The sequence below is a fragment of the Wyeomyia smithii genome, chromosome 1, assembly GCF_029784165.1.
Source record: "Wyeomyia smithii strain HCP4-BCI-WySm-NY-G18 chromosome 1, ASM2978416v1, whole genome shotgun sequence".
NCBI classification, from domain to species: Eukaryota; Metazoa; Arthropoda; class Insecta; order Diptera; family Culicidae; genus Wyeomyia; species Wyeomyia smithii.
Window position 1 is genome coordinate 32,349,022 of NC_073694.1, and position 11,992 is coordinate 32,361,013.

The following is an 11,992-nucleotide window of genomic DNA, read 5'->3' on the forward strand; positions in this document are numbered from 1 at the left end:
GCTATATGGCAAGCTACACACGCTATAAACATATACACACGCGCTTCAGACATGCATCCACGCTATAAACCTACACACACGCTATACAGCAAGTCACGTACGCTATATAGCAAGCCACACACGCTATACAGCAAGCCACACACGTTAGCCACACACGCAAGCCACACACGCCATACAGCAAGCCACGCACGCTAGCCATATTCACATACGTGCACACACATTATATATACATACGCTGGATGATGGTGGCTTCTCAAACCACCTGTCGGTGCGAGTCTCTTTCAGTTCCGGGTTGTATTCCCCCAACGATATATGAATTGGATTACCGCTGGTGGGGTCCAACTCAAATCTAAGGGAAGCCGAACTGAAAGAGGTAGAAACTGCAGCTAACCACTTCCATCGCCGCTGTTGCCCACTGCTGATCCACGCTGCCTTCGTCTACTGCCATCGGTGTTGATGTCCGCTGCTGCTGCCTGCTGCTAGTAAACTGATTTGCTTGAGAAGAAACAGTCTTTTATATAGCCCGAAGAGTGCATTCCCGCCTAACTAGGTACTCCATTCTGTCGTCCTTTTTAGGGAAAGGCAGCAAGCGACCAATCAAAAGTCGACATTTGGGTTTCGACAATGTTCAACAATTTTCAATAGTACAATAGTTCGAACAATCAGATTACAATTTTCTGCATTTGGGCGGGTGCTTAAATGATTTTCCAATCGATTGCTGCAAAAATGACAGAAATCGGTTGGAAACTGACTGAGTTTAAAACGTTTGAAATTGGACAATTTTCGTGACGCTCTCGATGTTTTCGGTTTTTAAATTGGATCCCTGTATTGAAGTTGGGTCCCTGTATATGTTGCCGTAAGACGTATTCTACGTCAAAAGTTTAAAAAACAGTGGCCGAAAGTTGCTTCCTTGAGGAACACACGATAAGATAACGAAGTTATCTGACTCTGTGGGACAATGCGTATACGAGGTACAATTTTAACCATTAAGTGGATGTTATGCACCAAGATGTTTAATCTTTGTCAACAGAATGTTGTGATCAACGCTTTTTGCAATGATTGGTTTTAGTTTTGGATGATATTCGGTCATTTTAGGTTATTTTCTGGAAGGTACTATCTCGTATCGTTAAATGGCATCTGGAGTTGGTTTACGGTCTCTGGGCATCATTTTGTTTCCTGAAATACCCATAAAACAATGCCGCACTCTAGCCTGGAGAGCTAATAGTGGTCTCGATCAACTAGATTAGTTTAGAGAATTCATTATCGACATTGTTTTTGGCAAATTTTGCATGTTGTAGGATAAGTACAACGATACACCGTGCCCCATTTCTGAGTCGAGGAAATTTCCAGCTCGAAAAGATCCTCGATCTGATCGGGAATCGAACTCGACATCACAACCGTTTATGGGAGAGCTAGCCGACCAACATCGCTAACCACAGAACTACGGGGATCATCCCCATCAGAGCCTGACAAAGTCATTTTCAATTGACAATTATCAGGTTATAGTGACGCTTTGACCCGTCGCTTTCAATTGAAAAGCTTTTCTATCATTTTCGAGCACTTCGTGAGTCACATGACACACAGTCGAAAGCTCTTGCTGTGATTCTGACAACTGAAGGGCTTTGAATTGATACAAATGCTTTTCGATTTAAAGCGGAGATTATCACCATCACTCTCACATGACGATTCTCAATTGAAAAAGGCAATGAGCGCTGACGGAGACAGAAAGTTTCCATACAGTACTTCACGCATATTAATCGGAACTTGCGTAACTGTTTATTGGCTGCCATTGCCGTTCTAACTACGGCTTGCGGTATTAGAAAACTGCCATCAAACTACGCGATGCAATGCTAATTTCAATTGAGACGCTGAAGGAAAAGAAAGAGTCTCTCCCTCCGTCATTCTCTCCGTCGATTGAAATAGTCATTAGTTTCATTTGAAATGATCCGAAAGAAGAAAGAGGGAAAGAGAGAATGACGTGATTCGTTGATATCAACTAGCTGGCATCCCGCCATGTTTCAAGGACACGGATCCGCTGCGATGTTAGCTGCGATGAAACAAAGCAAATAAGATAGAGATGCCAGCTAGCTGGTTGATAGTAGCAGAAAGGAATCAAGTGAAAACGAAACTGTTCGAATTGAAATGACAGCGCGAGTATATAAGTTTCATTGTTTTGTTTCGAAAATGTAGAGCCCTGCCTCATATTAGAAGGTATTTAGCTTCGTTTTCAGCTCTAATCAGTCGAAATCTGCGTTCATGAGACTGTACATTACTTAATAGTACAATAGTTAGCATGAGCAAAACAAAACTTTTCGCATTTTCGTGGACGCGTAGCTAATCTCGTATATCAATCGACTTAGTTCGACGAGCTGAGCATTTTCTGTATGTGTGTGTGTATGTGTGTGTGTATGTATGTAACGGTCTCCCAATCTAACTCGATTTTCTCAGAGATGGCTGGACTGATTTTCATGAAACTAATTGCAAATGAAAGGTCTAATTGCCCCATAAGATCCTGTTAATTTTTATTGTAATCGGATTTTTGGTTTCGAGGTTATGTATCAAAATGTGAAAATCACAAAACTTCATTATCTCAGAAACTACAAAACCGATTCGAACAAAATTGGTATCAAAAGAACGAACTTGTTTTTTGAAACATTTGTAAAATAATTTTATAATGATTGGACATGTGGTTCAAAAGTTATGCAAAGAAACGTGTTTCAAACACTGTTTAAACTCACTCACTTTTCTCAGAGATGGCAGAACCGATTTTCACAAAATTAGTGTCATATGGAAGGTCTTGTTGCCCCATAAAACCCCATTGATTTTTATTGTTATTGAACTTTAACTTTGTCCGTTATGTATAATAATGTGAAATCAGGCTATAACAAGAAACATGTTTCTAAGACTGTTTGAACTCAACCACTTTTCTCAGAGATGGATGGACCGATTTTCACAAAATAAGTTGCAATAGAAAGGTCTAGTTGCCTGATAAAACCCTATTGAATTTTATCATAATCGGACTGTAACTTTGTCTGTTATGTATCAAAATGTAAAAGTTATGAAACTCCATTATCTCAGAAAATACACAACCGATTTGAACAAAATAGGTATCAAACGAACGGGCTGTCTTTAAAACCCCTAAATAACGAATTTTATGATGATTGAACATGTATTTCGGAGGTTATGAAGAGGAACGAGTTCAGAAAACTTTTTAAATTCACTCGTGTTACCAAAGATGGCATGACTGATTTCAACAATCTTAGTTTTAAATTGAAGGTTTAGTTGCTTTATTGGTACCCATTTAATTTGATTATAACACTGGTTGACAAAATCGAAAAAAATGCTGCTCTAAAGCTCATAATAATTGCCCTAGAAAGAAAAGAATTCACAGGAAAAGCTATAATTTTCCATTTTTTCTTAGTTTGACCTTCGGGGCAACACTTGTGTTGACCAGTGTAATCGGACTTTTATTTTATCTATTATGTGTTAAATTGTAAAAATATTGAAAATCTCTTCTTTCAAAGATTACACGACTTTTTTAAAGAAAACAGGTGTCGCAAATTCGGATTTCAAAATAAAGCATGAAGTTGATTCCTGGTCTCTGTGCATCATCCCGGGTACTGAAAAACTCACATTGGGTAATGTTTGTACCTTTTAGACTGGTAGAAACCGGAAGCTACTGTCCAGAAATCTAAAATGGCGTCTGAAGATGATTTCTGGCCTCAGGGTATCATACCGCTTCCCCAAATCGTATTGGATGATATTTGTCACTTTAGGCTTTTGATCGGAAACTGTCGCCATCTTCGCCATAGAAATACCCAGATTAGGCAGTTCAGCAATTTTATGATGGTTTTTATGATTTTATGGTTATCAGGCAACCAGAAGTCGTCATCTGGATTCAAAATTGGGTTTTAGGTCGGATTCAGGCCACTGGGTATAATCCAGGTTTCAAGAACCCATATTGATTGGTATTTGGCCATTCATTGGATGCCTCTCAGAAACGATCAGTAATATCAACTGCGTTAAAGAATTTTAATTTCACTTATAAGATCATTCAAATTAATGTATAAGGAACAACATTTTATTATACATTATTTGAAATCTACTGACTAACGTTGACTTAAAGAATCTGAATATTTATAGGCAGTATATGAGTACAAATCGATTATACCAGAATCAAAAACAAAATCGCATCATATAGTTGAAAGAATTTAATGTTATTTGCATGTATATGTGTTAATTAATATTCATATCGTCGGTTTCGTGCAATACTGGCACAACTCAAAAAACATAGTTTCGAGAAAAACGCGTTTGAAAATTTGCGTCGAAAATTTATTTTTCGATTTTCAAGAAAACTTTGAAGTTTAATATTACCAATCCTTATTTAACACCTTAGGGTCTATTATGCACATATTACGTGCTCACGTTGTCCAAGTTAAAATCTAATTTTTACTAATTTTATGGAGAAATTTCGATTTGTGCAGCAAAGGCACTTCTACTCTTAACTCTGGAATTTTTGTGATTTTCGAAATGGGATTTCATGTGATGAATCTTAACAGTATTTGGCATCGTTTGCCATCAAACATTCAAAAATGCAAAATTTTGAGTTGTGCCAGTGTTGCACGAGTGCTGATTGATTGAATCGACTTCATATTAGCTCTGCATACTCAAACTAACTGCTTTTGTGAGTGCGTTCTAACAGGGCAGTTTGTTATTCAAAGTCGGTTATGCTGATCGCAGCCTTTGCGCTGCCCCTACAGTAAGGAGTTTACTAAACAAAGTAAAAATTAGACAACTACAACAGAATTTGATTGCATCCCGCACAGAATGTCTGCTTGTGTTGATGCCAGAAAACTATAACCCTTCAACTATTTGTTTATTTGCCTTGAAAAAGGCATTTTTCGGCTCAAAATCGGTTGCTGATCGCAATCTTTGAGCTGCCCTAATAGTGGGGGAATTAAGATACACGGACAACATGCACTGTGGAAGCTATTTCACATTCAGTAAATTAGACGAGTGCGACAAATTTGAATTGCTAGGATGCAACACAGAATGCTTGCTTGCGTTGACAAAAATTATTAACTTTCAATGACTTGTTTATTTGCCTTAAAAAAGGCATTTTGATTTCCGAAATTGGATTTCCTGATAGCAATCATCATGCTGCCCCAGCACGGGGGGAATAATGGCTGTCTGGCGACACACGCTGAGAAAAACCGCGCTGCTCCTGAGACGTGGTGACCAACCACAGGGCTAGTGCTGCTGCTAAGGAAGGACGACTGCTGTTGTCGCTGTCTAGAACTATTATGAGCGGCTCCGGCTGAAACAGGCTCTTATATAGGCCAAATAGCATGTTTTCAATTGCAAGGTATATGATTCTGTCGACCGTGCTTGGGAAGCAATCATATAACGACCAATCAGAGGTCGAATTTTTCGTTTTGACAAGGCTTGACTATTTTCAATAGTACAATAGTGTGAATAATAAAATTACAATTATCTTCTTTTGGGAAGAATCTTAGAAGATTTACCAATCTATTGCCACAAGAACGAAGGAAATCCTTCGAATAGTAACCGATTTATTTGCATTTGAAATTGGACATATTTTTCACTTTTTTCGGTTTTAGATTTTCATTTCACATCCCGTACTTCCTGAGAGAAGTATTCTACTTCAAAAGAAAACTGTAAGAATAATGAATGTTTTCAGGCGTCTGAGGATGGTCGAAGAGGAGTAGACCGAAACGCGTTATGCGAAATAAAGCTGTTTTATTTAATTATCACCGATAATAGCCAATAAAACGGACAAGTATACGTTCACGGTGATTAATCCAACCAGTAGTAATTATGTTGAAGTTTTAATGTAATTTTCTAATCAATTGGTTTTATTAATGCTCATCTGTATACAACAACTAAAAGAAAATTTATTTTTTTATATTAACGAAATGGCTTCAATTATTTTTTCTTCCACTCTTGATTGTCAACATTTCTGAAGAGTGGGTTGTCATTTAGAGAAATTGAAATTTGTAACGGTGTTATTAAATATGGATAATTAAAGAATATTATTAAATTTATTTTTCATTGCCAGTAACCTAACGAATTTTGTATTGCCGTTCTACGCATAGTTGTTCCGTGTTTCTAGAACGCTCTAAAAAACTGGGACAACTATGCATTGAACGGTATCATAGTACTATATAACATGGAACATTTTTTGCTTTAATTGGAAATATGTGGTCGTTCTTAAAAGAACGGTTGGTTGGTTGGGTGAATTATACCTTCTTTCTAGTTTTTTTTTATTATTAGCTCTAGCAGCGTTCCCTACCAACTGTAACATTTCTGCAGCAAGACACTCCATAACAGCCCTCAGATCGAGAGGTTTATCAGCACCAGTATGCGTAATTTCCATTACGTAACACACGATGAATTCGATCAACCGCGAATTAAAGTCCAGCACGAGATGAATGGGATGTTTGTTACCTTTGCCAGTTCGATTGAACGGAATAGCGATGCGACGATGATCAAAACTGATTGTCCATAATACCTTCGGAGAGTACTAACGTTACATCCAGGTGGCGAGGCTCAGGAGATAGAATGAGGGAATTTAAAGAAGAGGACGGTTTGCGCTGCATATTGTTTGTAGGTATACAGACGAACGCTGTGCGCGAAAGGGCCTTAATTTTCTGTCAACTCTCCACCAGCAAGCTTATGAATCGACATACTAAATAACTATACCTTACAGTTCTGGCTGATTCCTAAAGTAATTTAGATAGATAGCGATAGCGATTGCTAAAGTAAAACACAATATCATTGTTCCGAGTGCTGCTACGCATCTCTGTACAGGCCTATACAGCGTGCAACTCGGCTATACAATTTGTCATGCTATTGTTAAGTAATTGATAATTCAACACAAGCATAACGTTAAAAGCACAGAAAAACATAACCAGAGACGACAAGAAGTAGAAAAAAAATCTCATCGTACTTCCGTCTTCCGTACGTTTACTATTACCTGGAGAGTTAGCCAAGCACGCTGTGTCCGAAGATATTAAATTGTTTCATTCCTCCTGCCAAGAACAAATTATCGTCGGCCCCCCTCAGGGCTGAACACACGTTTTAGCAGCAATGCTGAATTTTTTTGACTTGCAAATTATGAAATGTGTAGTTCTACATTTATTCCAAGCGATTAACAAATCCTTGAACAAGAATTGTTTTTTTTCTAAATGCGATAACATTACTAATTAGCGCCCCGAAATCATTTATTTAAAGTGGTTGATGTTACCAGTTGCCAAAACATTGCCGATAGAAAACGGCGAAGAAATATTGCGTTTCCTCTTTCGTTTTGTCGTCCTCGAAGCTCCTCCTGCATTGCATGTTCCGCCTTGATTGCAGCTTTGGGCCTTATGTTTTTGAAAGTGCGTAATTAACAGCTCTCGTCTATTTTCGTTTGGTGACACTAGGTCCAGTATTCCTAATCTGTTACATCTGCTGGTGATCTTACCGCTACTGCGGTCGAAATTATACTGACAGTTAGGTCTATGGTTCTGCCGTGTCGAGAATTACATTTCATTCTCAATTTTGCTAAAGTAAGACGTAATTCTACGTCAAAAATAGCGCTCTCTGCCACGTAGCAAGGGCGATGCCAATACCACCACAAATGGATCCACACGTTCACCGGACTGAACTACTTCGAGTCGACACTCGTAACGTGGAGTGCTGGGTTGCTCTATTCACCACGGAAGAGCAGTGCGTATGGAGGAGGTGCACTCGTTTAGTACGGTACCTGTATACTGGCAGTTCAACGCTTCGTGGCACGCAGAGGCATGCCAAGCGAGTTCTGGCCTGACAACGAAATCTGTTTCCGAGCAACGAATGGAAGTGGGGACAGTCCGGACGGTCAGAGAAGTATTTGGAGCGGTTATGGATGGCCTGCGGAAACCAGAAGACAAGGCATTGGAGTCTTTGTTTTCGGAAGCGAAGGCCATGATCAACTCCTGGCATCTTACCTGAATCCCTTGAGAGTCAGCGGATTAGGAGACTCTCTGGCGTTGAAATCTTATCTACCGAACAACTTGACAGTCGTTCAATGCTCCACAGCAGAGTACGATAGGCGTTGGTTCGAACATCTTCGGAGACTCTGCGTAGACCAGCAGTGCTGTTGACTGTATTGGAAGTCGAGGTGAACAGTAAACCTTGCCTTGGTGACCCAGAACACAAACTGATGACATAGTGTTGAAGAAAGCCTTGGAGAATGTCTCTAAGAACAAAAGCTGGTAAAGTTTCCGGTTTCCTGCTCAAAAAATTTCTATCAATATTTGTTTTCTCTTAGCCATACGAATAAGTAAAACCTCATAAATCTGAATTTAAAATAATTGATTTCAAATTGAATACAAAATCAATCCTCCAATATGACAGTCTCCCGTACATCGTTTAGCCAAAGCTGGGCTATCGTTTCCTTGTTTGGTGGGTCAATGTGGCCACTCGGTGGGTCTGGGACGGCGCGGGTTGTGACGGTTACGGAGTGAGTGATAAAAACGGTTTCAATATTGAATGTTATACACGCGGAAGTTGCAGCTGCAAACTGAGAAACCCGTCGGAATCGGTATAGGAGAGTAGGAAATAGTTTATCGTTACCGTTAATTAAGTTCTTTAATGTACCGAATTTTGTAAGCAAGCAAGTCATCACTTCTTTTGTTTCCCCACCCCCTTCCATCGGTCAATCGCCTCCGACTGCAATGGAATGCATTTTCGCAACAGCAATACTCACCCAATTTCGTTCCACCGCCGGGCGAAATTATCCCCGGCTAAGGATCAACGCGACACGAGGTTACCGGTGTCACTCGACGCGCTACCTAGCGCTAGAGTGCGAGTGCTGAATTTTATATGCGGATGTTTGCTTTCCCGATTTTGGAGTTCTGCATTGCATTGTCGAAAGGTTCCCGTCGTGATCTGCAGCCCGATTGGCACCGGATCGGTTCGTTGCAGTGCAGAACCGTAATAATCCCGGACCAGAAGCGCTCTTGAGCCCGACTAGTGGCTGCAGTTGCAAGCTGAAAGCTGAGCACGCTTTGCAACACGATACACACATATTTTGCGATATTGGCATTATTGTGCTCGCATCGGTTCCAGTCCATTCCATCCCGGGTCCCAGCGGAGCAGGAAACGCTGGCTGACAGGACGCGCGACGACGACGATGCCGTCGCTTAAACTTTTCTGCTGCACCAGCAGCAGTGCCGCGCGGGGACATGAAGCACGAACTGCAGCTGATGATGATCCTCCAATCCGTCGCTTACATATTTTAGCGCTGGGAAAGGGATTCGGGCACATGTTCGAGCAGATCCGAACGGCGGAAAAGTTTGTGTTGACGGTATTGTGGGTGAATTTTTCCGCCTGCAGCATAGGGGCGAACTCTCCGGGGGACGATTTGGTTGCTTTTGTAAATTAGTACCACAGTTCCTGTGTGTTCCGCTTCACGGTCGTCTGGCTACAGTTTGCATGAATCCGTAATACAACTATTAGCGGGATATTGGAACTTGTTTGGCAATGCTACACTCTGTCACTAGCGAGTGTTCGATTAGTCTCGCAGGAGGAATGCTTGGAGGACTCGTAGTGCTGGACCTTGAAGAATTGTGGACGATGAAAACATGCTTAGTTAAAAGCGTAATTCTGAGCGTTCATCAAGTGGTTTTAAAAAGTGTTTTTTTTCAAATTCTACATTGAATAGGATAGAACCTAGATCAACATTCGAAAATCTTTGTTCAACTCGAGAAAAAACATTTTCTTCAAGGAACAACTTTAATCAATCAATTGAAAATCTAAGAGCATTGCAAACTTAGCGAATCGATCGGTATCAAAAGTTTCACTTGTCACTTTTGGTGGCGCGTAGATTCTTCGGGGTGTTTGATTGGAGGGGAATTTCCTGTCAAACTTTTACTTCGAATGGTGCGGGTGACAGTTAGAAATCCCCATTCCCCATTCCGCTTTCGCTCGGGGGTTTTAACGAAAGCGAACGACAGATGGCACCTTGATGACAGTTGGAAGTCGCCAACTTGCGAACGTAATTCCATTAAACATAATCAAGAGCAGTTAACCGAGTTCAAGGATTCCCGTGCCCGTGACCGTGGCACTAGACCAGACCAGAAGTCAACACGGTGTTTTGAAAGTTTTACGTTTGACTGGGAATTGTGTGAAGTGAAAGCTTGTTGGAATGGAATGGCAGCAGCGCGCACTGGATTTGTTGTTGTTGTGTTCGCTTTGATGGGGATTTACTTCATTTTAGCTTTTTAACAAATATTTTAGTCTTCAGTAGTGACCGGTATCGAAACGAAGGGTAAGTAAGTTCATTCCAGAGTAATTTGACTCAGTTCCGAAGTTCCGCCTTTTCATGAGGAAGCTCTATTTTAGAGAATTAATCAATAACAAAACCAGTAACGAGTGCTCGAAAATGTTGAAACATATCGAATGAAAAGTAAACAACTTTTGCTGTAAAATCAGAAATTGATTTCGTATTAAGCCAGAGAAGATCCAAAAGAAAATGTTCATTAAACGATCGTAAACGATCGGAAAAAGCGCATTTGAAGACCGGAAAAAGTAATTAAAATTTAATCCCAAAACGAACTCAGAACAATGTATCAGTTATTCTCGAAATGATTCCAAATTGCGCTCAGAATAACAAAGTAATATTTCTGAGGGGTAAAAAAAATCATGAAAGTGTCAGAAAAAATGATTTCAGGTTACTGTTTTTTTCGAATCTCGTTTTTGATTATAGCTACGTGTTAAAAATTTACGTGTTAAAAAAGAACTCTTGCACGGTTACAAAATATTACCCTGTTTTTGACAATGCTGCCTATAATAGTGTCAGCAGTTATTTCTTGCGTTTGGAATCTGAAAGAAATCGAACTTTTGAAATTCGGCGATCGAATACCAAAAATCATCCGTTTATCGGAACATACTAGAACTTGTGCTCTAACTTGGCTGCCGGAGCCATTTTAGTTTCAGCTCACCTAAAGGCTTCCCCTGTTCTGTTACCCTCCCACCCCTCGATTGTGCGTACCTGTGCGTGTAATTTTGCTAGAGTGAGTGAGACCCCATTAAAATCACACGCTACACTGTTGTATGATTTTCCGGATGGATTTATTCCCGAGCAGCCGTCGCGGATTGAGCACGGTAATCAACTTACCGATTTAATTATCTGCTAATGCACGTAGCCGAAAAAGCACGTTCGGGGCTGGCTGGGCCACTGGAAGAAAATGAAGTTCTGTCCCGGCCAGATGACGGCCCAGTAGCAGTACCGATTTGCGCCTGTGAGTGGAGTGATTCATCGCTGTTCACACGTGTGCTTCCGTTTGCAGCAGCCGCCGCCATCGCCGCCGCCACGGGCAAGTGATTTGCACCGTATATCAAATCCAATCGTACGGAGCCAATAACGCCAATAGAGGAGAGGTGGGACGAACTACTACTATAAGCAGTAGCAGAATGCGTGCTCGGCAAACCCGGAGTTCCATCCAGCAGCAGCAGGTTGATAGGTTGCGTACGCTTAGGTCCTATGGCAGCGGGGGTGGAGGCTTGGATCAGGGCATCCGAACAAAACTTGTACACAGTTTCGATTACACGAGCAGAAAGTGTAATCAAGGAAACGTGGCTGTGATATCGAGTCATGCTCAACAAGAGATGCGGGAGAGCGGGGATCCGGTAACTGTGTGTAACGTTCGACGGCGGCAGAAAATGAAATATCTCATAATAATAAATGCTGAAACTGTAATAATTTGAACGTGACCGTCATACGGCATCGAGAGACACGGACATCGTGGCAGGTTTGGCTAGCATAGCGCTTAGCAAGAAACACTAGCTCTCTAGCTTTGGAAAGCTGGTTTTCGAGTCTTAAGACCATAGCAGGGAATGATAGCGACCGGGATTAGACAAAGTTTGTAGAAAGGGATAGTTTTCTCTTTGTACTCCAACTCTATCATTGCGACTAGTGGTTTTATTCTAGAATTACCGTTTCTAC